The following is a 27,532-nucleotide window of genomic DNA, read 5'->3' as shown; positions in this document are numbered from 1 at the left end:
GAGTCATGTTTGCCATGGTTTGGCCTTACATTTGGAGTGTCATCTATCAGAAAGTGTTTGTGTTAGCAACTGTTCTATAGCCTAATTGCTCGCACATGTGTGGGGCTGCTTAGATTGGGCATGTGTTGATAAATTAGATATCGTATATCGGTCGGAATGAGATGATGAATTGTGGGTGAAAGGGTGAAGCGAGATGCATGGGGCTCAAATGTGACTTTGATTATAAAACCAATACGGCTAGAGCTCCCCCAAACACAAACACAATCAAAACATGCACTTCTCATTCTGATCCCAATAATGAATATTAGGGGGAGTTTACACAACACCATCTTCACCTAAGTATTGAACTTTGTTTTGGCAATTCATTTATATAACATCTGAGATTTGAGGGCGTGAAAATGCAAAGATTTTACAATGAGACAGACGGAAAAGCCTCTAAATTCTATCTAAGATGTTCAAAAATGAGCATTTTTATTAGACTGCTGTATGTAGGTTCAGAAATGTTTTCTTTTATAGTATTTTTTTTTATTTAACAGTGAGGACCACAATGAAAACAAACCCAGGTCTTTATTGTGTTTGTATCCTTGGCAGTTTTTATTTCATAATTCAATTCAATTCCTTTTAAAGTGGAATAATTAAATATTAACATAGGGAGAAACAGGCTAATTTCAGAAAATTTCAAATGGTAGTTTACATCTTAACTCTTCATATATTTTACAGTGAAAGTTTCTGAATAGGATATAATTTTCATATATTTGTAAAAATTAAAACATCATGTGCATTGTATGTTCAATTTATAGGCTTGTGCATGAGTGTGAAATCAAAGTAAAGACTACACTTTCACAACAGTTTCAAACGTGAAACATGGCATTAAAATGCATGCTTAATTTACTCAGAATCAGATAGATGTGATATATGGGGCATTTACAAATCTCTGTTTTCAATTAAAAGTGATTATTTTTATGTATTTTATTGAGGATGCTCTGATCAGGATTTTTGCAGCTGATACCGAGTACCAATTCCTTGCTATGGTGATCGGTTGATACAGAGTACCGATTCTGATGCTTTGAGCTTTATAATGCATAAAGCACATTTCCCTATAAGTATGAGACTTAAGTGAGGATCTCTCCTTACCTAAGAGAATAAATGAAGGATGCTGCAGGAGAATGATACATGTCATGGTCAGGCATACCTTTAAAGATAATAATAGATGGCACAGACAAAAATAAATGGTAAGAAAAATTGCTAACAATGCAATTTGGAAACATTGCAAATGATGCAGAATTCATCATGTCCCAATCAAGAAAAGGTATGGAGCGTATATTTGATGCATAAGAAGTTAAAATGCACACATATAAATCCATTACATTCATTCATTCATTTTCTTTTCAGCTTGGTCCCTTTATAAATCTGCGGTTGCCACAGCGGAATTAACCGCCAACTTATCCAGCATATGTTTTATGCAGTGGATGCCCTTCCAGCTGCAACCCATCAAAGGGAAACACCCATACACTCATTCACATACATCACTACAGACAATTTTAGCTTACTCAATTCACCTATAGTGCATGTCTATGGACTTGTGGGGGAAACCGGAGCACCCGTAGGAAACCCACGCGAACGCGGGGAGAACATGCAAACTTCGACCCTGCCGAGGCTCGAACCAGCAACCTTCTTGCTGGGAGGGGATAGCACAACCTACTGCGCCACCGCGTCACCCCCATAGATCCATTACTTCTTTACTAAAAGGAAATAGGTCTATAACCTACAGTTTATTGGAAAAAGTGTGCTTGCGATCAGTTCAAGACATTGAGTACCGATTGAGTCATTAAATGTGTTTATCGACCGATACGGATCTCTGGCCAATCGATCGGAGCATCCCTAATTTTGGTTATATATGGTATTTTGGGTTAGTGAAAGTGCTACATTTTAAATCTTGTTTTAGAGTGCAGGTTTTTGACCATTACTGTATCCCTCAAAACTACGAAAACAATATTTTGTGAAAACAAAGATGTGCGCATATGCATTTGACAAACAAAACTACAATGATGGACTATAGAATGCAAGTGCAGAAGCCAACCCAGGATTATTCTGATTACGTACCCCTATATACATTTCTGAAGAGAGTAAAATACTTCCCAAGAGCTAGAGTACGTTGTTTTATTTTTATTTTATTTATTTATTTTTTTTGCAGTTTTTTTTTTTTTTTTTTCGTGAATCTGGTATATATGTATTTTCAGATCAAATCTCTCACGAGTGCCATTTGCCTCTGCTCATTTCAAGTGAATCCACCAGAGGTCGCTGTTGACTGACTGACTAACTGATTGACTGACCGATACCCCGACCCACCCTCCTCCTTTCCTACACCCAACCAATAGTGTCTTAAAAAGCAACAATTGACCCGCTCACCTCCTTCCCCAAATCCAACCACAGTGTTTTAAAAAGCAATCCAGAAAAAGAATAGCCCTTGCCTAATTTTTACCACTTTTTCAGATTTTACCACATTCTCACCCTGTTATTTACTTGTTTATTTTATCTTTTGGCTTCTGTTTTTGTCTTACCCGTTGTTGAAATCGTTTTTCACCGGACTTGAACCATGTTGTCAACTCCACTTTGCGTCTCAATTCTGCCAATGTACATGTCAAGCCACCGGACGACTGGTAACAGCGGAAAAGCAGTCCATATGGAGGGAAAGCTGGAAAGCGAGAAAAGGAACAGCATCATACCATCTCATAGCATTCATTTTAATGATGAAATGCAGCCCCTAATGCCATTAAATAGCACTAATATTGAGCATTCTGATGTGCACTCTATAACGCACCACAATAATGAATGTCCATGTACAGACAACAGCTAAAAATACCCATAATGCATAGTGAGAGTTCGCTCACCAAATAAATGTTCATGTCTGACCACAAGATGGTGTTCACATCAAAATCCTATTGGTGCATAATACTAGTCATATTTATAATCCTATTTATTTACATCTGTGTGAACAGGGCATTTGGACATAGTTAAAGCAAACTTAAGAAAACAAAAAAGAAAAGTAAAAGATTCCCTGATGGCACAAGTGCATTATGTACATGTCTGTTTACATCTGGAATCCATATTTTTTTAAGCAATTGCTCACCTACAATATGTCTAAGTGATGTCTCTTGTTTGATGTAAAACAAATGTTCAGAATATGTCTTTAAGATGTTTATTATATAGAATGTTTGTAAAACAGACATTTTAAAGACACTTATCAGACTTTTGTACACAACTGATGCTTTCCAGATGAAGTTTAACAATGCAGTTACAAGATGGAGAGGCTTAATCCTTAAATGTAAAGATGCTCATCAAGTTCGCCTTTTGTTTTAGTCTGTATATTGTTGCAGCAGAATGAAAATTGCTGTTCATATTACATTTAAGGGTGCAAAATTTATCGCTTTTAGAAAAGTACTGCCTAAAGTGAACTTTAGATTAAACAGTATCAATAAAGCTAAGTGTTAAAGCATTCATGCTAATTCACCTGACTTTTACATTGTTAAAAGCAACACTGTATCAGGTGAGCTGCCAAGCAAGTTTTTGAAAAAAAAACTTCATATAAACAATGATGAGATTTGAGAACGAGATAAAAGCAATGTAAAATCAAGCTAAATTACATAATTGCACTGCACTTTTATGTTATGTTTGCCAGTGAAATCACTATTTGCTGGCTTCAGGGAAGGTTTTAGGTCAGTGGATTGCTTGTTGTCTGCACGTCAAGCTTTGCCTTTCCATGGTATAAGGAGGAATAGTATTTGAAATGTACAACAAATCGAACCGCAAGTAACATATTTCAGATTCTCAAAAATGTAGACAGCACCCTCTTGAAGATTTGTCATCTGAAACGTGCAATGAAATGTACTCGATGAATGTATTTTATGTTTCGCAAAAATGTAGACTAGTGTGAGCTGTTATTTAGGTGATGATATGGACCAGACAAAGACTGTGGACATTTTGTGCTATTTTTGCACAGACATTTGTACAACTGTGTGACTTTTTGTGGAATGGTTTTAATATAGTGATTGAAAACTTGAAATATTTACTTGCTACCTCTTATTTAAGGCTTTCAATGAATATCTAATTAGAACCATTTGTTTAGGAAACAAAGTCTCTCATATACTATATTTACGATAAAAGATATAAACTATAAACTATTACTGTAGATTAATATCATATAGACATTTGCATTTTATTTATTAATATTAATAAAATTATTATAAAACCTGGATTTACACACATTTACATAAGTAAATAAATAGAAGGTATTGTGGATGAAACCATGTGTATGTTAAGTGTTCATTGATATTGTGTGCCACAATCATAAACTGCATCAAAAGTAATAAGAGTTGGTGGTATTTTACTTCCTCTACTGGTAATTTTTGATTTAAAAAATGTTTGGAGTTAGCAAACAAACTGTATCAGTAGAAAGTCATGTTTTTCCAATGAGCTTGGGTAGTTTTTTCTTTATTACGTATGTGGTTGTACTGTGAAGTTCTTCTCGTACAGGATAAAAACATACAACAAAACACAATCAGTGCTGAAGCAATAAACACAAGCTTCGAAATGTAATCCTCACTCACTTCACTTAGAGGCCAGGCTAAAGTTTGACCCCTCTCTCAAATGCACACACACACACCTTTCAGGTTAAGATGTCAGGGGGAAGAGAATGTTTCAGGGCTCCGCCAGCACATCTGGTTCTGCATAAGGGCCTCAGTGGAGCAGCTTTAGCTGACAGACAGCAGGGCAGGCAGAGGTAACGCGGGCCCTGAGTGGGGGTTGGTGAAGGGACGGCTGCGGTTTGGCCAGGGGACATGACTCCAGTTGACACCTGAGTCAGATCTCTGTGAGCAGGACCTGTCCTGCTGGAATTGTCTTCCCACTGGAATACTCTACTGTTCCCACCCTTTACACTAACCCCAGGAATCCCAGTTGAATACATAGAGTAAAACCAGTAGCAATGGCTGAAATCTTAGTTTTCTGACAAATTAAATATGGACTTGGAATATGGACACATGGTTTTTATTCAACAAAATATCATGCAAATACAAGTTTAAAAATTAAATGTTTTTTACAGAAACTGGTATAAATATTGGTGATGCGGTGGCACAGTAGGTAGTGCCATCACCTCACAGCAAGATGGTTGCTGGTCCGAGCCTCGGCTCGGTCAGTTGGTATTTCTGTGTGGAGTTTGCATGTTCTCCCCGCGTTCCTGTGGGTTTCCTCCGTGTGCTCCGGTTTCCCTCACAAGTCCAAAGACATGCGGTAAAGGGGAATTGGGTAGGTTAAATAGTCCGTAGTGTATGTGTGTGAATGAGAGTGTATGGATGTTTCCCAGTGATGGGTAGTGGCTGGAAAGGCATTCGCTGTGTAAAAATGTGCTAAATAAGTTAGCGGTTTATTCTGCTGTGGCGACCCCAGATTAATGAAGGGACTAAGCTAAAAAATAAAATGAATGAATGAATGGTATAAATATGTTAGATTTAATCAAACTTAACATATATATATATATATATATATATATATATATATATATATATATATATATATATATATATATATATATATATATATATATATATATATACATAATTTGATATCTTTATAATAAAAATGCTAAACAATCAAAGCAAACTTTAAGGTGTGAATAATAGTATTACAATAAAACTCAAACTCTGTCAACAAAACAAATTATGAGAATCAGATCTGACCTTTTAAGTAAAAGAACCAGCCTTCATTATTCAGATACATACTGCAACATTACAAATGGTGAAGTTGGATGACTACATTATCCCTATGCTAAAAGAATCTTTCAGGGGTGCGTTTCCCAAAAGCCAACTAAGGTCGCAAGTTCCATCGTTACAAACATCGTTTGTTGATTTGCCATTTCCCAAATCCAACGAACATTGGCAAACTGCGTCGCAAACTTGAGCATTTGCAGCTATAGCCCTGGAGCTGTAGTTAGAAACATAGTTTCTGGCTGCGTTCTATTCCCACTAATCCCCCCTATGCCCTATTAGTTAGAAATATTAAAAATAAAAAAAGCATCAAAGTCATCTCCCTTCGGTGTAGTTTGCATTCAAACTATTTCTACAGTTCAGTTTTAGCAATCTTCATGTTTACAACTGTGCTCCCCTCGCAGTGCACTTTAAAAACATTGATGTCATTTTAAAGACAGCCTCATGGCGAAAGCTATAGGTGACGTATTATTTAAAAGCAGAATTTATGTTACATCGCCGAAGCTTGTGAAAACAAAAAGCATACATTCATTCTTTAAATTCATTCATTCATTTTCTTGTCAGCTTAGTCCCTTTATTAATCCGGGGTCGCCACAGCAGAATGAACTGCCAACTTATCCAGCAAGTTTTTACGCAGCGGATGCCCTTCCAGCCGCAACCCATCTCTGGGACACATCCACACACACATTCACACACACACACTCATACACTACGGACAATTTGGCCTACCCAATTCACCTGTACCACATGTCTTTGGACTGTGGGGGAAACCGGAGCACCCGGAGGAAACCCACGGGAACGCAGGGAGAACATGCAAACTCCACACAGAAACCGAGGTTCAAACCAGCGACCTTTTTGCTGTGATTTATAGTGGGTTATTTATTAAGTATCTGTACTGTATGTGACATATGCCTGCTGGTTAAAACTTTCTGCTGTGGTTTACAGGTGTCAAATTATAAAAGTAGACTTTTAAAAAAAAGTAAACAAATAAACTAGATCCTACCTAATAATAATAATAATAATAATAATAATAATAATAATAAAAATCATCATCATCATTAATATTATTATTAAAGTATGATTTTCTTCATTTTTAATAAATAATAAATATTACATTTTAATTTATAATAAATAGCCTCATTATTTATTTATTTATATGATTTATATGGTATTAGAATACGTGTTAGCTTTTGTAAGAGTAAAGCAAATATAGGTCCTATATGTTCGTGTAAAACAATATAATTTACACAAAGAAATTAATGTTTTTTTTTTCTAAAGAAGTAGTTACACCACCAAGTTTAGAGCATTATTATGGGCGTTTTAAGTTAAAACTAAAGTGGTTCAATCGATGGATCTGCGACAGAGAAAATACGGATTTTGGGAAACACTCGTCACTACAAAGTTCTTTTGCCAAACGATGCATCATACTATGATAGTTCAGCCGCGAGTTACGTTGTTGTTTGGGAACCGCAACACAGATGGGGTGCTAGTTGCTGGGATGAACAAGAAAAGAAACCAAAAAGCCATTCTGGCGACATCCTTTTTATTTACAATCTTCTCATTGCTGCTTTACGGCACTCATTTTCAAGTGTGTTGTTATTCTGACCTGAAGTGACAAGCGTAAGTGCATGGTTTCCTCCACCATTTTCAGTGCGCTCACACCTTCTTTGTGCCTTTCGAAATTAGGCAACTATCAGCCATTTTCTCAGAGGATGACAAATGGACAAACCATTGCTGCAGCTCCGATGTAAGTTTAAAAAGAAAAGTAAAAAGCACTGCAGTGTTTAGATGCGCTGTTTGTCGGAGGTAATTAGTTAACGTTATTACTGAAAGTTGTTTATTCCATACAAACTGTGAAGCAGATTCGTTAGTTCTACTTGTATGAATCGCAGTGCGTTCACAGCATTTGAAAAAGTTAAGATGCTTTGAACTAGGTGTGTGTGGAAAATGCACATGCGTCACGTGTAAACTTCTTGCACAATATGTGCGCATCGCTTACATATGCACTCCTCCATCAGAAATAACAAACTTACACACTAAGCTTATTGGCATTGCTTCTAAGGCATGTGCTCAGCAGCCACATTTTAATAAAAATATAGCGCTTCATACCGAATTCTTTTTAATACCAATATTGACAATGATGATCGGTAAATTAATACCAATACCAATTTTATCGCCCAGCCCAGATTCATTGGATTTACATTTTTTTATTATTGATTTAAACAAACAAATTATGCTAAACATTACCAAATTAAATTTGTTTGTTTAAATTCAGCTAACATAAAGTGTTTGCAATCATCTACTTAGAAAAAAAATGTAAATCCAATATTTTTTTTCAGTGTATCTGTTGTCTTTTGTTTATTGTTATGTTATATTGTAATGTAATTGTATTTAATTTTTTATATAATAATAAAGATTCTATTGAAACAAATTAATCTATTTTAATATTTATCTTTAGAGCTCACCTTTATAGCTCAGTGCTCTGACATGTAATTTTATTTCATTGTTTTAGATTATTTGCAGTTCAGTTTAATAGCCCAATGTGTGACAAATGCATTTTTAATAATTTAACTTTTTTTTTTTTTTTTTGAGTGCAAACATCCAAAAAATAACATTAAAAAAAGGTCATAATAATAATTACATAGAACTCTGAAAATTATGCTATTTAATTAATCTTTAGATGAACCATGGCATGGTTACAATTTAATGTCAGCTAAGACAATGCTTTACACTCACTGTTACTGCCTAATATTTATTATCACAGTGAGCAAAAACATGCATTCATTTTTGTCAGACGGTTCTTGGCAAATCTAATGCTCATACATCAGCCAACATACAAATGCTCCATCCATGCGTCCATATTATGTTAGATGAGATGAAAGCCTGTGGTGAGAATCTCACACGCATGACAAATGTTTTTGCCCTCTGTCTGCAACCAGATCTGACAAGGCCAGAGAAGAGAGGAAGTGCACACAGACCAGTCTCATCACATAAATCTCACACGCTGACCCCTAAAAACACCCCAAAAAAACTACAGAGGGAGATCTTTTATTGGACCTGCCATGACAAAACAGGCATTTTTTCAGACGGCATGGATCCTCTTCAGTCTCTTTTCTACAAATTTATCATTGCTCTTTTCATCTCCAGTTTTGGTCAAACGAGAGACCGTTGGTTTATATCTCAAGAGTTTCCCCCAGAAAACGCGCAATGACATTTTTTAGTGGAATGAAAGATGAAAATGTTAAATCGAGGAAAAAAAAATAAAAAAAACTAGCGATGCTGTCATCGGATGAAGAATTTTAAACCAGCCCTCGGCGATATGAAGTTATTTTAAACAAAACACTTCTGACTGTTTGCATTGTGAGCCAACATAGATATATGAGACACCCTTTAAACGTATTAATGATGTAAACAAGTTCTTCTGAAAGTGTGCAATAAGAAGACTGAACGCTTCATAAACACCGCAGATTTGTTTTTACAGTGATGAGTGGTTTTAAAATAACATTACAGCAAAAAAACCCCTTGAGAGGAAAATGTTCTTACTCAGATTTCCCTCGAACATTTAGGAAGTCTTATTAATTTCATACAAATGCCAACTTTGTTTCAGATACTACTTTCAGATATACTTTTATAGATGGATAGATAGACAGACAGACAGACAGACAAACGGACACTTAAATTAGATTAAAAAGTAATATAATTAATTAGTTGTGTTAAGGATGAAAACATCCAAGTAGTCCTTGTTTTTGTTTACTACATGTAGTTCTGAGAGCTGAGATGTATTAAGGCAAATACAATGCAGTGTTTCCTCTAGGATTGTTTTAAGCTGGTGGCAGGCCTTTCACACAGATCTTACAACCATCTTTGGAGTTCTTTCAATGACAAATGTTGTAAGCACAGTATCTCAAGTTGTAATTGCATTTATGTAATACGAGCATGCTAATCTCTTTGCTTGCGCGTCGATTTACGCGTCAAGTACACGCTGCTCAAGCACAGATTTTTCTGTGCACTCTCAAATAAATGCTGCTGAAGTGTGATTTAGCACATTTATGTAACAAGCAAGCTCCAACATGTATTAGATTTGCTAGAAATATTTATGAATGTCTCCAATAGACCTACAGAACGACAATAATGCCTCCTGAAGTAAAGTGAAACGGATATAAACTCCAGCAAGACAAATATAATGTGTATACACATTTATTGTATATGGCCACACCCAAACCACTTCACAATCATGAGGGGGGTCTTTCCACACCACACTAGATTAAGTCATTGTATGCAGAGCAATAGGACTTTATCTATAAAGTATAATTATGGAAATTGTGTTTATCTTAACTAAAAGCTACGTCTTGCTAGCCTCACGCATCACGCACCTGTCAGTAAGTCAGTCAGCATGTCACCCTAAAGGGTTAAACAAATCGTCACCTTGGAATTCTAAGGTTCTATTTGCAATCTGAATGATTTTGAGATATTGAGCTTCAAAGTTTTTGTATTCCATAGCAAACAGTACGTGTTTAACTTTTTTTTTTTTTTTTAATAAAAAGTCTTAAAAATGTAAACAACTTAAAAAAACATCCCATAATGCAAGCAAGTTGTCATTTGATAAGAATCTGCCTATAACTCAATTTTGACAAAAATGTCAGATAGAACCTTATAATTCTAAGGTGACGAAATAGCGCACAGCACTACTGCGGTTACAGAAAAGTTTGCTCTGTTATAATTCACTTTCCTTTTAATACGTTTTGTGTGATTATAACCCGCTAAAAAAAAAAAAAAAAAAACACGACTCAATGTTTTGAATGAGAAGCTGTAATGTAGCCGTGAAAGGATGAATTTTGGTCTGGCACGCCACCATGGAAGAATGAATATAGCAGAAACCATGGAATGAGTATTAAATCTAAAAACTAAGCTTTTTTTTTTTTTTTTTTCCGTACAGGCCTAACTAGAGGGTTAATGGTGCCAGCTGATGATCAACAGTGAAAATAACAAATTTTACCACTTACCAACAGGGAACAATCAAAAATGCATCATATGTTGTCATGGTTTTAAATTTATTTATTTTTTTAATGTGGTTATAATGGAAGTCATTGGGGCAAAAACAGCCACAAACAGCAAATTAGGGAGAAAAAAAAAAATCTTATGCTGCACAAAAATTAACAATGCATCAAAGGCAATGTTGTTACTAATCTTTCACATTCAAGACTGATTAAAGGTAAAAAAAATCTTGCCCACAACTACATTTTATATTGAACTTATGTAAATTTATGTGTTCTTTTTACCCAAATCAGTGACATCATTGATGAATTTGGCAATTAAAGCATTAAAACCCTGCAATTTTCTAAACAATTCATGCAGAGTTCAGACTGCATGATTTTAACCCTGATTCTGACTCGCCGACAAACGCCTAAAATCACAGGCAAATCAGTGCTTGTGCACGCGAGTAACAATCACACAGTATGAACTATCAAAGACGCGATCTGAGAGAATTGCTGATGAGTCGCCGATGCCTATGAGATATTTGGCATGCTAAATATCTGGAGCTGTTTGCAATTCAAATCATGCCGTGTGAATTAAGTTTTGACTGAAAATAACATCTGCGATTGCCTACAGCCAATGAGAGAGCAGCATTCACTTGTGTGTGTACCTGCAGGCCAGCGGGAGGTTGAGGGAGTAGTTAAAAGCGCTCATTTTCGGTTTGTTTGGACTCAAGAAATGGAGGATAAACTAGTGGAGGTTTGACAGGAGCACCCGTGTGTGTTTGACGTTTCATAGGGAAAGTTAAAAAAGAAAGTTGAGGAGAATTTGCTCCCTTCAAACCCATGTGAGCAAACATGTAAATTTTCTACTCCATTAAAGGCTTCTTTCTCGGTATGTAGTTAATAACAAAAGATATACTATGTGTTTTAGGCTTTGAGACGTAGTTTGGACTAAGTTGTCGGCGATTCTTCCTATTGTAAAGTCATGCAATGTAAAAGCCCCTGTCGCCGATCCATTTTGAAAACTTTGAAAATCAAGCAGTCTGAACTCGGAATTAGTAGTTTTGATCAGCACTGAAGTTAAACAGATTTACGCAAAAACATTTTAAAATATATATTTATCTAATGCAATTTTACAGCAGTTTAATTTAGTGAATGTTTTCATCCTAAACATAACAAAAGGGTAGAGTGTAGCATTGAGTTATTTTTTCCAAAGCATTTTTCCAAAATATGTGTCAAAATAAGATGTCACCAAAAATCATTACATTTGCCGACACACAGAAAAGGTTATGGCCAAATTAAGACTCAAAATCACCACAGAGTGGATGAAAACGTCCCCAATAGCACGTAAGAGTTAAAAATGAAACATTCTAATGGATGGGGGAAATATAATCAATGACCCATAAATTCATTCATTCATTTTAAAACTCAGGAACCTCAGGAGAAAACATCTAAGTAGCAAGAGACCTACATTTTCATTTGTTCTCTATTTAATCTCGTTAGAGTTTGTGAGAAACAACTAAAACTCATAGTGTTTGTGATTTCTCTTTCCCATGGGTCTCTTTGTAAATCTGTGCTTACTCGGTCAAGAAGACAAGATTCATCCATGACTTCATAGGACCTCACATCTCGAGCTGTCGGCAGCCATGTTAGCGTTAGCATAAACCGCTAAGACGCTCTCTGCATAGCACTTTTCAGATGTGAGCATGTGCGAAGACCCTCCGCAGTCGCTGAGTGAGGTAAGAAAACAAACCATTGGAGTTAATGGGCGCAAGCCACAGTCCCATGACTGTATATTTACTTATGTCAGCTTCAGACTCTGAACACTGATTACATCAATCACAACGATCTGTCGCAATTACTCCGCCGAATAAACATGGTCACAGGTTCACACAATCCAACGGCCGGTCAAAACTGTTGTGAATTTAATCTGAATGTAGCTGATCCTGAAAATCAACTGACTGATTCCATACGCCGCCGGTGCTTTCTGGTAAAGCTTTTCTTAATGAAAAAGTAATCTTTAAAAAAACATCAAAGAGCCTAATTTTTCCTGTGCCACACAAACAAGTCAGAGGGGGTGATGAACGAGCGCGCTCAGTGCAGGGTCATCCATCACCTTCGCTGTCCGTTTGCCAGCGGGAACGTGACAGGAACGGTCAAATAACGTTTAGCACACGGGACCCGGTGTTGGGGGGGAGATTACTACTGTCAGGGCCATAATGGATTAGCCTAGGCCAGCCAAGCAGCGGCCAATCAGAAGCCGCCAGCTGCATTAGCATAGCTATCAGAGGGCCAGCCAGTCGGCAACGGGGCAAACGTGATTGACAGATGGAGGTGGCCGCCCGGCAGACATGCAGCCAGACTGAGGCCAAACAGAGAGAAGCCAATTATGGAAGGATGCAAGGACATTCATCATTCAGTTAGACACCTGTCCGGCCCTCACAAAGGAGAGAGCCTCCATCCCTGCGCACAGAAGATGCTCATTAGATTGGACTGGAGGAAATAAAGGAAACCGGTGGTTCATTGTCAGAGCGCAGCGCGGTAAGACAAATGGAGGGCTGCTCTGAAACACTGACGGCTGGCAATCCACGGATGTGAGAATGTATAAACGCTCTTCACATTTGCTCTGCACCCGGTGGGCATTTCTCGCTCGCTTTCATTCATCTGTATCTTCTCTCTTTCTGGACATCCTAAGAGCTCAGACTCCGTGCTTTTTATCGGGGGAGATGTTTGGATAGGGATTCTCTGTAGATCTTGCCGTCAGCAAGCCCTTCAGTTGTTTGTGGAATTCACACTTAACGTCAAATGCCTCAGCACAGAGTGATGATACAGTTTGAGCTGAATCCCCAGCAAAGAGCTGAGACTGAATGAAGGATGGAGGCAGCAGAACTGCAGGTTGTTTGACATCCCAACTCCTCAGGTTGTGATTCCACAAAATCCAGATTAAAAGCGCTTCTCTTTTATCAGATTGCCATGTGAAATGATCATTGATTTATGGGTTAATGACTTCGGCATTAACTTTTTTTTTTTTATTATTTGCAGGGGGACAAGTAAAGCAGTATACTACATTACTATTATAAAAAAAAAAAAAAGTTGTCTGACAAACCACTGTCATGTGGTGCAACTAACATCCAAAAACATTCATTTATTTTATGATGGCAATGGAAAATAGTTCCTTCTTTCTTTACGTAAAGTAAGTTTTTTAGGATTATAGAAATGCTATAAACATATTGATATAGAACCATTGTCTTATTCAAAGAGTGACTAACCTGACAGTTTTACATCTGCATTAATCAGTTTGTCATATAGTACCTTTAATAACTTCTCCAGCATATGTTTTACGCAGCATTCACACACACAAACTACGGCCAACTTAGCTTATTAAATTCACCTATAGCGCATGTCTTTGGACTGTGGGGGAAACTGAAATCGAACCAGTGACCTTCTTGCTGTGAGGAGATCAAGCTACTAATAATATTTTAACTCAATAACTAAATAAAAATCAAAAGTCAATAAACATCTTAAAATATAATTAAAATACAATTTATGTAAATACAATTTAAATTTAATGAAAAAAGGCCTAATATGTAACATATCACACTCACAAAAAAGAAAATGTCATAAATATAATTAAATTAAATTATTATTATTATTATAGGGCGACACATTGGCGCAGAAGGTAGTGCTGTCGCCTCACAGCAAGAAGGTTGCTGGTTCAAACCTCGGCTCGGCTCAGTTGGTGTTTCTGTGTTGAGTTTGCATGTTCTCCCTGCGTTCACGTGGGTTTCCTCCGGGTGCTCCGGTTTCCCCCACAGTCCAAAGACATGTGGTACAGGAGAATTGGGTAGGCTAAATTGTCCGTAGTGTATGAGTGTGTATGAATGAGTGTGTGGATGTTTCCCAGAGATGGGTTGTGGCTGGAGGGGCATCCGCTGCGTAAAAAAAAAACATGCTGGATAAGTTGGCGGTTCATTCCGCTGTGGCGACTGTGGATTAATAAAGGAACAAAGCCGACAAGAAAATGAATGAATGAATTATTATTATTATTATTATTATTATCATATAATTATTTTTATTTAATAATTCATTCTTTTAAAACTGAGGAAAATGTGTAATAAGAACTTGCAAATGTGAATTATTATTGCTTTTCTGAATTTTTATTATTTCTAATTATTCAAATTATTTTGTATTGTAATTATTTTCAAAATATTATTTATAAATTAATTTATGGAACTGTCATGAGTCACAACATTGGATATTTTTTATCTTTTACTTTTATTTTAAAACATTCTATGAGGAAATTTAAAATGTATAGTTTGTCATAATTGTTTGTTATTTTCTACTAAGAGGTTAATAACAAATTACCAATATATGAAAGATGTGGCTCAACAAATATGTAGAAGCATGCAAAATTTAACAGAAATAAAAACAAGGTCAAGTTACATAAAATATTATGCATTATTAATTTAGATGGCGGTCATCACAGTGGTGCAGCGGGTAGCATGATTGCCTCACAGCAAGAAGGTCGCTGGTTCGAGCCTCATGCTGGGTCAGCTGGCATTTCTGTGTGGAGTTTGCATGTTCTCCTCGTGTAGGCGTGGGTTTCCTCTAGGTGCTTCGGTTTCCCCCACAAGTCCAAAGACAAGTGCTATAGGTGAATTGGGTAAGCTAAATTGCCTGTAGTGTATAACTGTGTATGTGAATGAGAGTGAATGGATGTTTCTTAGTAATGGGTGGGTTGCAGCTGGAAGGGCATCTGATGTGTAAAACATGTGCTTGATAAGTTCATTCCGCTGTGGCCACCCCTGATTAATAAAGAGACTTAGCCGAAAAGAAAATGAATGAATAAATGGATGAATGAATGAATTTAGATGGAAATATTTGTTTAGGTTTTAAAATTGTCTTACCATGAAAAAGAAAAAAGAAATTAAATGTTGATTAAGTAATTATTTCATAAATCCATCATGTAATACAGTGACAATTATAAAATAAAAAGATTTGTTTAGATTATAACAAGACTAGATTCGTATAAAATAAATAAATAAAATAAACAGTTGGACCTTATAGAAAAATCCATATGAAACCAACAAAAGCAAATAAATAAAGAATTTGCTGCATCTTTTCATCTTCATAATATTATTAGCTTACTTTATTTTTAGGTATAAAAGGGTCATAAGTACGCTGCAATTTGGATGACTACATTTCCCAAAAACTACCACAAAGACACACTCCGAGCCACAATAAATGCGTGAACATACACACCGGAAAGAAACATCGCTCTTTCCTCAAAATTGATTCTAGAAGATTGATCTCGTCTGGCTGGCCAATCGGTTTCTCATTGGGGTCATGGCTCATTGGTGCGGGTTCCACCCCCTCCACTGATAAGTCTACCGCTGCAGAGAAATTAACAAACGTTTGACATTTGTTCCACGTCCCATTGCTCAATAGCCAAGGCTGAGCACATGTTTAATCAACATTCATGTCCCCCAGGGAGCCCAGAGCTGCTTGCATCATCACCCTCTGCCACATTACCAGCCTGTTCCCGGAGCACCCTGGGATTCCGGGGCAGACAGTTGGCACGCGAACCGGCCGAGGGTGAATCCACATGGGATTTCCACATGGGGGTAAATATTGTCTTTTCACTCCATACTGTATTGAAGAACAAACTGCACCCAGGACCCATGCGGTTTGATTGAAACTCCAATGTTCTGTTAGAGCAAATGTCACTCACGCATGAGCGGCCAAGCTGGAGCCCATGCTGAGAATGAGCCCGAATAAGGAGCATGATGGGATATGGTGTCCGCACTGTGATGTACACCATTGCGAGAGGTGCATAAGCAAGCAGGGAAGGGAGTTGGAGCTGCTGTCAGGAGATGCAGACGGACAGCAAGAAACCGTGGCCAGATCGATCCTCAACATTTGGGCGATGCGAGACTCTGTCATTTCCGAGCAGCTTCGAGGACTGAATGACAATGCATGGTTCATAGATGACTGGAGAGCAGGATCAAAGCTGTTCAAATTAAAATAATTACTGTGGAATGTGCTCATTAAGAGTTTCTGCTTGTTTCTTAAAAATAAAAGCAAGTCTAAACCATCAATGACACATATTGGAAGAAATATGTGCTGAATTGTTTGCGGAAACATAAAATACTGTACATTATGAAGTGGTGTTTTTTTATCTATGTTATTTGTACAACGCAATCTCTCTGCAATTTGTAACTTTTAGATTTAGTGGCTAATTCCTATTCATTTGAACAACTTCATTTATACATTTTATACAATTTGATAATCCCTAAATGAGGGGTAAGGTTTGGAGGTATGCATACTTTAAAAATTAGTATGTTATACAAATAAAATAACATAACGGATTCCGACTAGAGGGGCATCCGCTGTGTAAAACATATGCCGGAATAGTTGGTGTTTCATTCCACTGTGCTTACCCCTGATAAAAAAGTGACTAAACCGAAAGAAAATGAATGAATGAAATAACATAAAATTGTTCGAATTAACCACTTTTCTGACAATACATTGCATAGATCAATTTCCTTATGACATTACACTGGATTTGTATAGAACTGTGTAATATTAAGGCACGGCAAGTTTATATAGCACTTTCCATAAACAATGGTAATTCAAAGTGCTTTACATAAACAGGAATACAATAAACAAGTATAATAAAATAGAAACAACATAGAATAAAAATAATTTAAAATAAATGAAAATGTGTTAAAACAGGTTTTAAATAAAAGAAAGACATAAGAGTGCGATCTGTCAGATGTAGCACAGTGCTCATTCAGTAAAAGCACAGCTAAACGGATGTGTGTAAGAAAAAAAGTGCACCATTGGTCTTGGCCATTTATAAGCTGAAGTTCCTTTTACATTTATAAACTGTGGGTCTATGGGCTGTTTTTAGATTCTGACAGCAAGATAACCTTGGATAAAAATATCACGGTTTCACAGTATTATGATTACTGCTCTAAAATATATATTCTTTTTAAATGTCTGGGTAAAAAGCAAAAACATTTTCCCCCTTTGAACATAATATAATTTATTTCGAGAAACATTTAAATATTTTGAAGCAGTAAACATGTGAGGCTAAATAATGAAAATCAATCATTGATATCTGCTGTTTTCATTAGTTTTACACAGATTTCTTTACTATTTGCACCTTTGCATATCTTTATATCTTTTTCTGATGGAGATACTGGTTGTCCTAAAAAAATAAATAAAAAATAAAAATCTTACATATACCATAGGAAAGGTACGAACAATTTAAGTGGTTTTATAACCTTGGCTTTTCCAAACCGCAGTATTGAAAATGGTCATCGCATATCCCATGCCTATCTGGGTCCTGATTTATGCTATTTGTGGTGTCAAAGTCATTGATTGGATGAACATGGCATGTATATGTGTAGACTGAACATAAAGCTATTACAGTATTTGCAGTTGCAAATATTTTCTAACTGGACTTTAGTTGAACTATAAAGGTTAAAATGAAGTGGTCTGCAGAGCAGAGTTTTATAACCCTCACATTACAAATGATGTGAACTAAATGACGTGTGAAAGGTTACTTTACCCAAAGTTAAAGTCCACATAAACCAACATTACTTAAATGTTGATATGTTTTTCCTGCTAAAACTTAACACTTAATAAAAGGCAAAGTTTTATTTAGGCCCTCCACCTCGTCATGGTTCTCTCACAGTACATTTTCAGATTATGACTGAAGATAAGCAACACCAACATTTTTGTTTCCATGAATCAACTTGCAAAGATGAATTGTTCATCACAGGACTTGCATCATGAGCTAACAAATATAGTGGCAATTTAGTTTGTATGGCCAATTTAATGTGCAGCGTGAAAAGCACTAAGGAATAACCCAAGAGCATTCAATTTTTTTATAAAGCAGTTGGTCAAAAAAAAAAAGAAACGAAAAAGTAAACATGAAGAGTTCACCTTTAATCCGAAGTCTGAGTTGTATTTTGATGACAAAAATTATGCTAAAGTGAGCACATTAGAACAAAACACAAACTGAAAACAATCTGATGGGTTGGTTACAAACGAAATGCACAAGTGAAAATACAATCATGTGAGAAAACTGTTATGAGGGGATCGTTTTTGTACAAGGTGATTTCGAAGAACCTGGATGAATTAAATAATGTTTATAATTATATATAAACATATCCCTAAATTGTATGAAACTGGGTAATATTGAAAAAAGTTAGCATGATGGCTCTGCACTAATCCTAACCAGTGAGACGCCAGACAGACTGAATAAATTTACACAATTGTGAACTGGACAAACACAGAACAACCTGTTCTCCTCAGGAAATGCAACTTTTTTATGAGGTGACGGTTTTTCTTATGATATGATTCATCCAGCAGTATTCCTAAAAAAAACAAGTTAATATAAAGTTTTATACTTAAACCTAAGTGTCAGGACGTCATGTTCTTTGAATAAATTTACATCACTGTGGACGTATTTTAAAACAATTTCCAGCACACAACCTGATTATAGAAATAAAACAGCTGTTTTTCAGTGAGGAAGGCTTTCGCACGATGTCATACATACAGAACATTGTGATTTTAATGTATTAAAGTAAAAAAAATAAAAAATAAAAAAACAACAAAGATGCAGCTCTTCAAACCTAATCCTAATTGATATGTCATGATCCCTGAATAAATAAAAAAAAAAACACCAACATGGCACAACGCAAGCTCAAGAGAAATCATATCCATTTATTTTTAAAATTCTTTAAATAAAGGCTTCAAACGAGAAGGTTCTTCATAGGTCCACTTAGGGCTGAGCTGATAAACAATATTATATCGAATCAAAATTTATGTCAATAACTATGATAAGCTCTGCAGAGATGTATAGTAACGAAGTAGAACTACTTCACTACTGTACTTAAGTACTAAAAGGCAGTATCTGTACTTTACTGGAGTATTATTTTTTTCTCCTACTTCCACTTTTACTTAAGTACATATTTTCCATGAGCTTAATACTTTTACTCCGATAGATTTTTTATGTGCTGCATCGTTACTCGTTACTATGGGTGTCAAAATGATTGATATCACTTCAGTAATAATAGGTCATAACCGGTGATTACGTGATGACGTCATTTATCTCCTATGCGCGATGTCGCAATACTATGGCGAAGGACGGAGGCGCGAGGGTGAGAGAAGGCGGCACAGCACTCCAGTCGCTAGTTTACTGTTAGGGAGAAATGTTGTAAAACTTCACCTCTGCCTATCTCTCGCTCTCTCACTTTGGACATTTGACCCGCTGGCCAGTTTGTAAGGTAACTTTTCCTTTCTTCTCAGCTGTTGAAGCTGAGAATCCAGACATGAGCGTGCCTCATGTGCAATTAAGTTTTCTCCACTGTGTCTATTACCTGTGATAATCGCGTATTCTTCCCGCCATGGGTGAACAGCGCTTATATTTCTAAAGCCCTTTCTGGACAATACCCAATCATAGACCCGCCTGTCAGCGCTTAATAAGCAGGCGGGATAATATTGACATGAGTTTATTAGCTGTAAATGCTCGTGCTGTCTTCTGTGCATGAGTTTTGTTTGATACATCCAGAAAGAGTGTTTTCTTTGAGCAGGTCAAATTAAGGGCACAGTTCGTATATCTGACTGCTGTATTAAAGGACAAAAAGGACAAAATTTTTATTACAAAAAACCCTTTAACTGTCACACCAAGACAAAAGCTATAGAATTTCTTTGATTGCATTTCTTAACTCCTAATGTCGCTAGTTAACACAATCAGTGTATTTTTATTCAACACATCACATTATTTCTAAAATATCAGCCTCTACCAAATGGTTGAGATGTTGGTTTATGGTAAAAGTACCAGAATTAATAAATATACTACAGAAAATATGAACTGTAAGACCAATTTCATTAAAAACATGATAAAAATAAATAACAATTATTACTAAATCATAGCCATAAGCCATAAAATATTTCAGATTTTCATTTAACACAGTAATATACACGTTTTCCTGTTTTTTTTTTTTTTTTTTACAATAAAATCAAAATCAAGTGAATTAGTGAAGCAGGATTTAGTTTGCTTGTTTAGTTTAGTTTCACGAGTGCTTCCAGAAGACAGAACTCCTGTTCATTGTGGTATTAACCAATCAAACTTCAAAACTCCCAAAGTGTGAGTGAATAATGTGTAAGAGAAAACAACAGTGTGATTGTACCTGTGTGTGCGTCTGTGTGTGTGTGTGTGTGTGTGTGTGTGTGTGTAAGAGAGAGTGTAAAAACAATTGCAACCTATGTAATGTCCCCACAATTCACAAAAATGTGTGTGTGAGAGAGAGATAGAGAGAGAACTGTGTGTGTGAGAGTGTATGAATGTGTGAGAGTGGGGAGAGAGTGTACATTTAGGTGTGTGCAGGGCAGTGTGTTTGTGTGTGTGTGTGTGTGTGAGAGAGAGAGAGAGAGAGAGAGAGAGTATGTATGTGAGTGAACATGCTGAATTATCTCATCAGTGAAGGCATTTTCTGGTAAGAGGGCCTGACGATGTGAGCTCTTTTACCATAGAAACTATTTACAGAGAAAAACAGTATCATAAGCCATGTTTCTTTTCATTCTGCTTAAGTACCCCAAAAAAGATATTTAAAATAAACAAAACAATTAGTGTATTTTGACTGCTTTCTTTAATAACTACATTACACAATACTTGTACTTTTACTTTCAGTACTTGAGTAGTAAATTTTGAAATAAACTACTTGCAATACTTAAGTACAAAAAATGTTGAATACTTTTGTACTTCCACTTAAGTATGGTGCTTAAAGAGCACTTCTACTTCTACTCAAGTCACTTTTTGATAAAGCACTTGTACTTTTACTTAAGTATGGGTCTCTAGTACTTTATACATCTCTGAAGCTCTGCACTTTTTACTCTATACCGTCTAATCTAAGAGCCAGGCACACAGCAGAAATGTGCAATAATGTTAATCTAGAATCTAAATGATATCTTTTTAACTTTTATTATCTAAAATGCAAATACAATTAGATTCACTTTATTTGATAAATGAAGCAAGTTTGTCATATAATATATATCAAGTAAAAGACAGAAAATAATATTGTACACACTGCATTGTATATAAATCAGATGAAAATTTTCATATAAGTCAATAATATTACTGTAATTAATAAAAAATAATCTGAATAAATATAGATTTACACACAATTACTCAAGTAAATAAACAGTATTAATGATGGGCTAAATATCTGCGGAAAATCTGCGCGCGCAGATTCCAGCTGGGCCTAGTGATGACGTATATCACACGCTGCCAGTACTTAGCAGTTGGTTGAGCTGCTCCGTCGCCAAAGCTACAAAATGAGTGCCCTGAATACAGTTAAGGGGGAACAAGCTTCCACAAGTATGCAGACAAATTAGTTGACGGGAGAGGAAAGACATGGTGTGGAAGTGGTTCAGCTTTTTAAAGTTCCGATAAACTTGCAGTTTTGGTGATCTGCAAAATGTGTGGGAGAGTGTTGCCAACTAGCAGCGGGAACGCATTTAATCAATTCCGCCCGATAAAACATACTGAGAGTCAGAAGATGAGGCATACTAAAAGTTTAAGCCAACTTGTTGCCTCACCATCCACCTTCCCAACATCAACCCCAAACACAGATGACTATGAGGTGCCGTGTAGGATTTAAATAAAACTTTGCTTATCAACATTTGCACCTATAAATTACTTGTATATAAAACTCTACTATGTTCAAAACATGTATGAAACTTGCGCATATAAACTTGATGCATGCATACACCCTTATACACACGCACATACATACACACTCGATCCTTGCATATACTTGATCCTTGCATAAACATCCAAATTAACACACACACACACACACACACAAACTCGCTGCATGCTGGTATAGCACTTGAGCAAACTTACAAAATAAAATTCACAAACATATTTATCAGGAATCTGGTTATTACAAATCTTATGAAATAGAAAGAATGTGATTAATAGAGGTATTAATTCTGTCAAACAAATATTAGTCTATATAAAAAGACTATATAAAATATACAACTATTTTATGTTAAACCTTTTAATTTAATTAGGTAATTATACACAAATATAAATAGACAGATAGAACCCTTAAAGGACGTTCAAGATGAAAAGCAACCAGAACTATGAAGATACTCAAACAACTCTTATGTGTAGCCTTTACTTAGATTTATTTTATTACTATAATTATTATTCTGTTTTTTTTTTTTTTTTTTTACGATGTGGATGTCATAATTGTGAGATTTTGGTATTATTTTGATGGTTAAATATTCAGCATATACAAAAAACACTGATAAAAGTTTCTGTTCATCACGTTGGTCAAGCTAACCCCCATGAACTATATATATATATATATATATATATATATATATATATATATACACTCTGTTTGTAAAGATTTAATACAAATAAAAAGTGAAGAAAAAAAAAAGTATGAAGAGCCTGGAGGTATTATAGACTGCAAATTCAGTTTGCAGACATTTGTAGGTCCAGAAATCTATTGTGTGCATTCTTAGCATTTTTTCTTGTCTTTCTAATGTTGTCCATATAGATATCAGAATTATATCGTATCGACCAAAATTAAGAAATATATTGTGATATAATTTTTTGCCACACTATCAGCCCTAGCACACCCTCAAATACATGAGAAAAAAAGATTTTCTTGTCCGCTCTCAAATAAACGCTGCTGTAGTGCGATTTAGTGCATTTATGTAACGAGTATGTCTCCAACATTTATTAGATTTGCTAGGAATATTTATGAATGTCTCCATTAGATCTAAAGAATGACATTGGTGCATCCTGAAGTGAAGTGAAAAAGCCATAAACTCCAGCAAGGTAAAGTCATTGTATGCAGAACTATAGACCTTTATCTATAAAAAATATAATTATGGAAACTATGTTTACCATAACTGAAAGCTACATTATGTTTGCTGGCCTCACACATCACACAACCCTGTCAATCAGTCAGCAAGTAACCCCTAAAGGTTTAAACAAATAACGTACAGCACAACTACAATTACAGAAAAGTTTGCCCTGTTAAAATTCACTTAAATGTAATACGTTTTTGTGTGATTATTACCCACTATATAAAAAAATTGCAACAACTGAAGGTTTTGAATAAGCTGTAATGTAACTGTGGTAGGAATTCATTTTGGTTTGGTGCCCCACCATAAAAGAATGAATGTAGCGGAAACCATGCGTCATTTTGGTAATGTCCACACAACATCAAGTTAAAACATCATTGGATGTGGATATTTTGTTGTTTTTAGGTTGCGTTTGGAAACCAAAATGCAATGTCTGCCCAACGTTAGACAAAGAAGTTGGCCTGATGTTGGGCTCTGACGTTAACCCGATTTTCATTTCCAATTTCAAAATGCCAGATCCCACTACATTGGGGTCCAACGTCAATCTGACGTCATGTTGACGTCCTGTGCCTGCTTAGACAAGTGATGTTGACTAAAAGCAGCACAGAAGCTCTTTTGAAAGAGACAGTTTTGGCTAATATGTCCACTATTGGGTGTCACTGGGCCTTTCTGACAAGCCAGTACAAAACACACAGTTTAGTTAAACATTGTTTACACGTTTTTATCTTTAAGTCCATTAATAGTTCTGCCTTCTCACACATTTTGTTAAAAGACTTGATTGGGAAGCAATGTAGGAGCAAAACACTTCTGCATTTCTCATTACATCGAATAAAAAATGCAACTATTATTACAGGTCATGGTTTTGAGTACAATATAAATTGTAGAAAAATGTCAAATATACAGTAAGCATGAAGCTCCACCACTACATTCAACCATCAGTCAGGTGTAAGCAAAATTTAAAAAACATGAATGAAATATCACAAACTCATAAGAATTATTTACTAAAATGCAAAATGCTTAAAAACTCCCATAAAACAGTCAGCTGTGACAGTTTGAGCTTCACAGATACATAAAAGTGTGCAGACTCACATGCAGAAAATTGTTCCACGCTTCACAATAACATATCCGTATACACACATACTGAGGACAGGCTATGGTAATTCAGCTCTCCATGTGGAGAATTACATCAGTATGGGTGTGCGGTGCAGATCCTGTATAAGTGGATGTGCCAGAGGATGATGAATGACTGAGTAAATACCCAGCATCCCAAGAGCCCTGATACAACCAGCCCAAACCCCCATCCATCTGAGCCTGGTCCGCATCACCTCATTTGTCAAGGAAAACCATTTTCTGTGCAGCCGAGCAGCCAGTTTGGGGTTACCGCTCTCTCCCTTATTACAACCGAGGGGATACGTGGAGGTCTCGTACACTTCTTAGGAATTCCTTTCATGATTCTACACAGCGTTTTTCTAAAAGATTCCAAGAATTGCATTTTTGTTTAATCGGTAGACATCCCTCGGTCCCTATTTATCACCTTGCTTTTGCCACTTCCAAAATGATATCGGTCTGCAGGTGCTACCATCCTGTGTGTGTGCGCATGGTAAGATTAAATATAAAAGAAAAGCTATGCAAATACAAATAAATAAAACAACTATAGGAATTCTAGATTTAAATCAATAAATTAGAGGAAAACAAAGTGCTGCTTACCCCTGCAAACTCGCTGTTACACTGTGGTGTGACAATGGTTACCAGTACGTTGCTTTGTGGTTTACGAGGTGCACTGGGTGGTTGCTGGAATGTTCTTGGTGGTTTCTAGGTTGGTTGCTGGTCCATCTCCGAGTCAGGTTTTTTTTTTTTTTTTTTGCTATTTCCTACATCCTTACATCCCTACACTTTAACAAGGAAACATGTATTAAGTTATTTAGAATAAAACTGTAGCTCATTTTTAATGTTCCAATTAACTCCAACATCAACTTTCATGATTCAAGAGAGGAAGCGCAGTGAACAATTGTAGTTAAGACATATCTATAACATTTAGTCACCATAGCCGCAACAATATAGCATAGGCTAGGCTACTGCTGCAGTGTTTACATATTTTCGCAATTTAATGGGCCACAATACTGTTTTTAACATCTATAAAATCTTTTTTGTTTTAAAAACAACATAAGCTATTTGGGAAATACTTATTCTTGTTTAAGGGCCGCTTAAAAAACATAGCCAAGGCCTACGCCATTTTATGGTCACCTGAACATAAAATAGTGCCGTTTCCTTAGCGCGCGTCACTATCGTCACGACTGGTTGAATATACATTAATAAATGAAGGCTACAAAAATTTTGCAATTACCAGGAAACAATTGATGCTGGTCACAACGGCTCTCGTACAGTCTGTACGCAAAAGGTCTTATCATAAAGGCCGGGTTTGTGTGAATGGTATTTAGGCTCGACACAAGCACAGAGAGAAACAAAGACTGAGAGCCGTCGTCATTAATCTTAGTCAGTGGCCGGTGCTGGCGCAATCTGCATGACCGGGGCAGTGACAAATGCCACTATGTGACTGCAGCGTCCAATCTCCCCTGCTTCATCTCCCGTTAATGTCACATCCATCAGGCCAGAGCCGCTCGCGCCATGTCGCAGAAAATTAAACTGCTTACAGATAAGGGCTAATTGCATGGACAAGCGCGCGGTGATGGGGTGGTTGCACAAACTGTGCTCCTCCTGCGTGGGACTTCTTTGAAATATGTGCCTTTTTAATTTTTGAGCGTGCTTTAAAACATTACTATTTTGAAGAAATTGTTAATTGATTTGATTTTAAGATTTTTTATTATTTTAGGTTATGAATAAACTAACCTATATCTATTATTAAACAATTAATTGTGTATAGGACGATTGTAAAAATATTTTTATATATGTATTTATTTACTTTTTTAATTACATCAACTAAGTGATATTATTATTATTGTGTTGTTATTATACGATTATTATTACCACCATCATTATTATTAAATAATTATTTATTTTTATTATTAGTATATATATATATATATATATATATATATATATATATATATATATATATATATATATATATATATATATATATATATATATATATCATGTTTATATCATCATCAGCAGAATTATAATTATTATTCAGATGTATTTGATTTTCTCATATGGATGATACATGTAAATATAACCTAACTGAATTTATTTATTTAACGAAACGTTCTGAAAACTGTTTGCACATAGGCTGTTTGAACTGGCTGCTTTTCATATACGCCTGTGCTTACCTAACAGCTTAACACTGACATCGTGTGGTGAAGCTCTGTTTCTGTGCACAAGTTAAAGCAACACTTTTAAATAAAACAAAATAATAATAATAAAAAACTTTTTATTGTTTTATTAAAAAATATATGTATTATTTATAAAAATAAATAATAAATACATATTTGTAGCTGTTGTATATCTGTATACTTCATATTTGCATACATTAGCCTTATTGATATCACACTGTCAAGCAAAGTGTTTCAGGAAATATTATTTGTTATTTGTTTATTTTTATATAATAATAATAATAATAATAATAATAATAAATAACAATAATAATAATACATTATTATATTAAACACAATGCAATGTAATACATTCTTATCTGAAACTTCAGCCAGGCTAAGATGGTTGGTTTGACTTTGGATGAGGTTTTAATTATCATTACCAATGGTAGGCTACTACTACTACTATTACTTCTATTATTTTAGCCTATTATTATTTTAGTAGTAGAAATAGTAATAGCCTATTATTTTTATTATTATTATTATTATTATTATTATTATTATTATTATTGTTGTTGTTGTTGTTTTAGTAGTAGTACTAATAGCCTATTATTATTATTTA

The 27,532-nt window shown here is 35.6% G+C and overlaps 1 long non-coding RNA gene across 1 annotated transcript; it reads right to left on the bottom strand.

Moving 5' to 3' along the window:
• Positions 1–578: 578 nt before the first annotated feature.
• LOC147832125 (uncharacterized) lies at positions 579–26,130 on the bottom strand. Its single transcript, XR_015518175.1, has 4 exons — positions 25,983–26,130; positions 25,346–25,530; positions 2,562–2,695; positions 579–1,192 (listed from the first exon to the last, which is right to left on the bottom strand). It is a non-coding gene; the product is annotated as an uncharacterized LOC147832125 (long non-coding RNA).
• Between the last annotated feature and the right edge of the window lie 1,402 nt (positions 26,131–27,532).

The sequence above is a fragment of the Danio rerio genome, chromosome 20 (assembly GCF_052040795.2).
Source record: "Danio rerio strain M-AB ecotype USA chromosome 20, GRCz13ab, whole genome shotgun sequence".
Taxonomy (NCBI): Eukaryota; Metazoa; Chordata; class Actinopteri; order Cypriniformes; family Danionidae; genus Danio; species Danio rerio.
The sequence above is the reverse complement of the archived record's forward strand: the minus strand, read 5'-3'. Positions and strand labels throughout refer to the sequence as shown.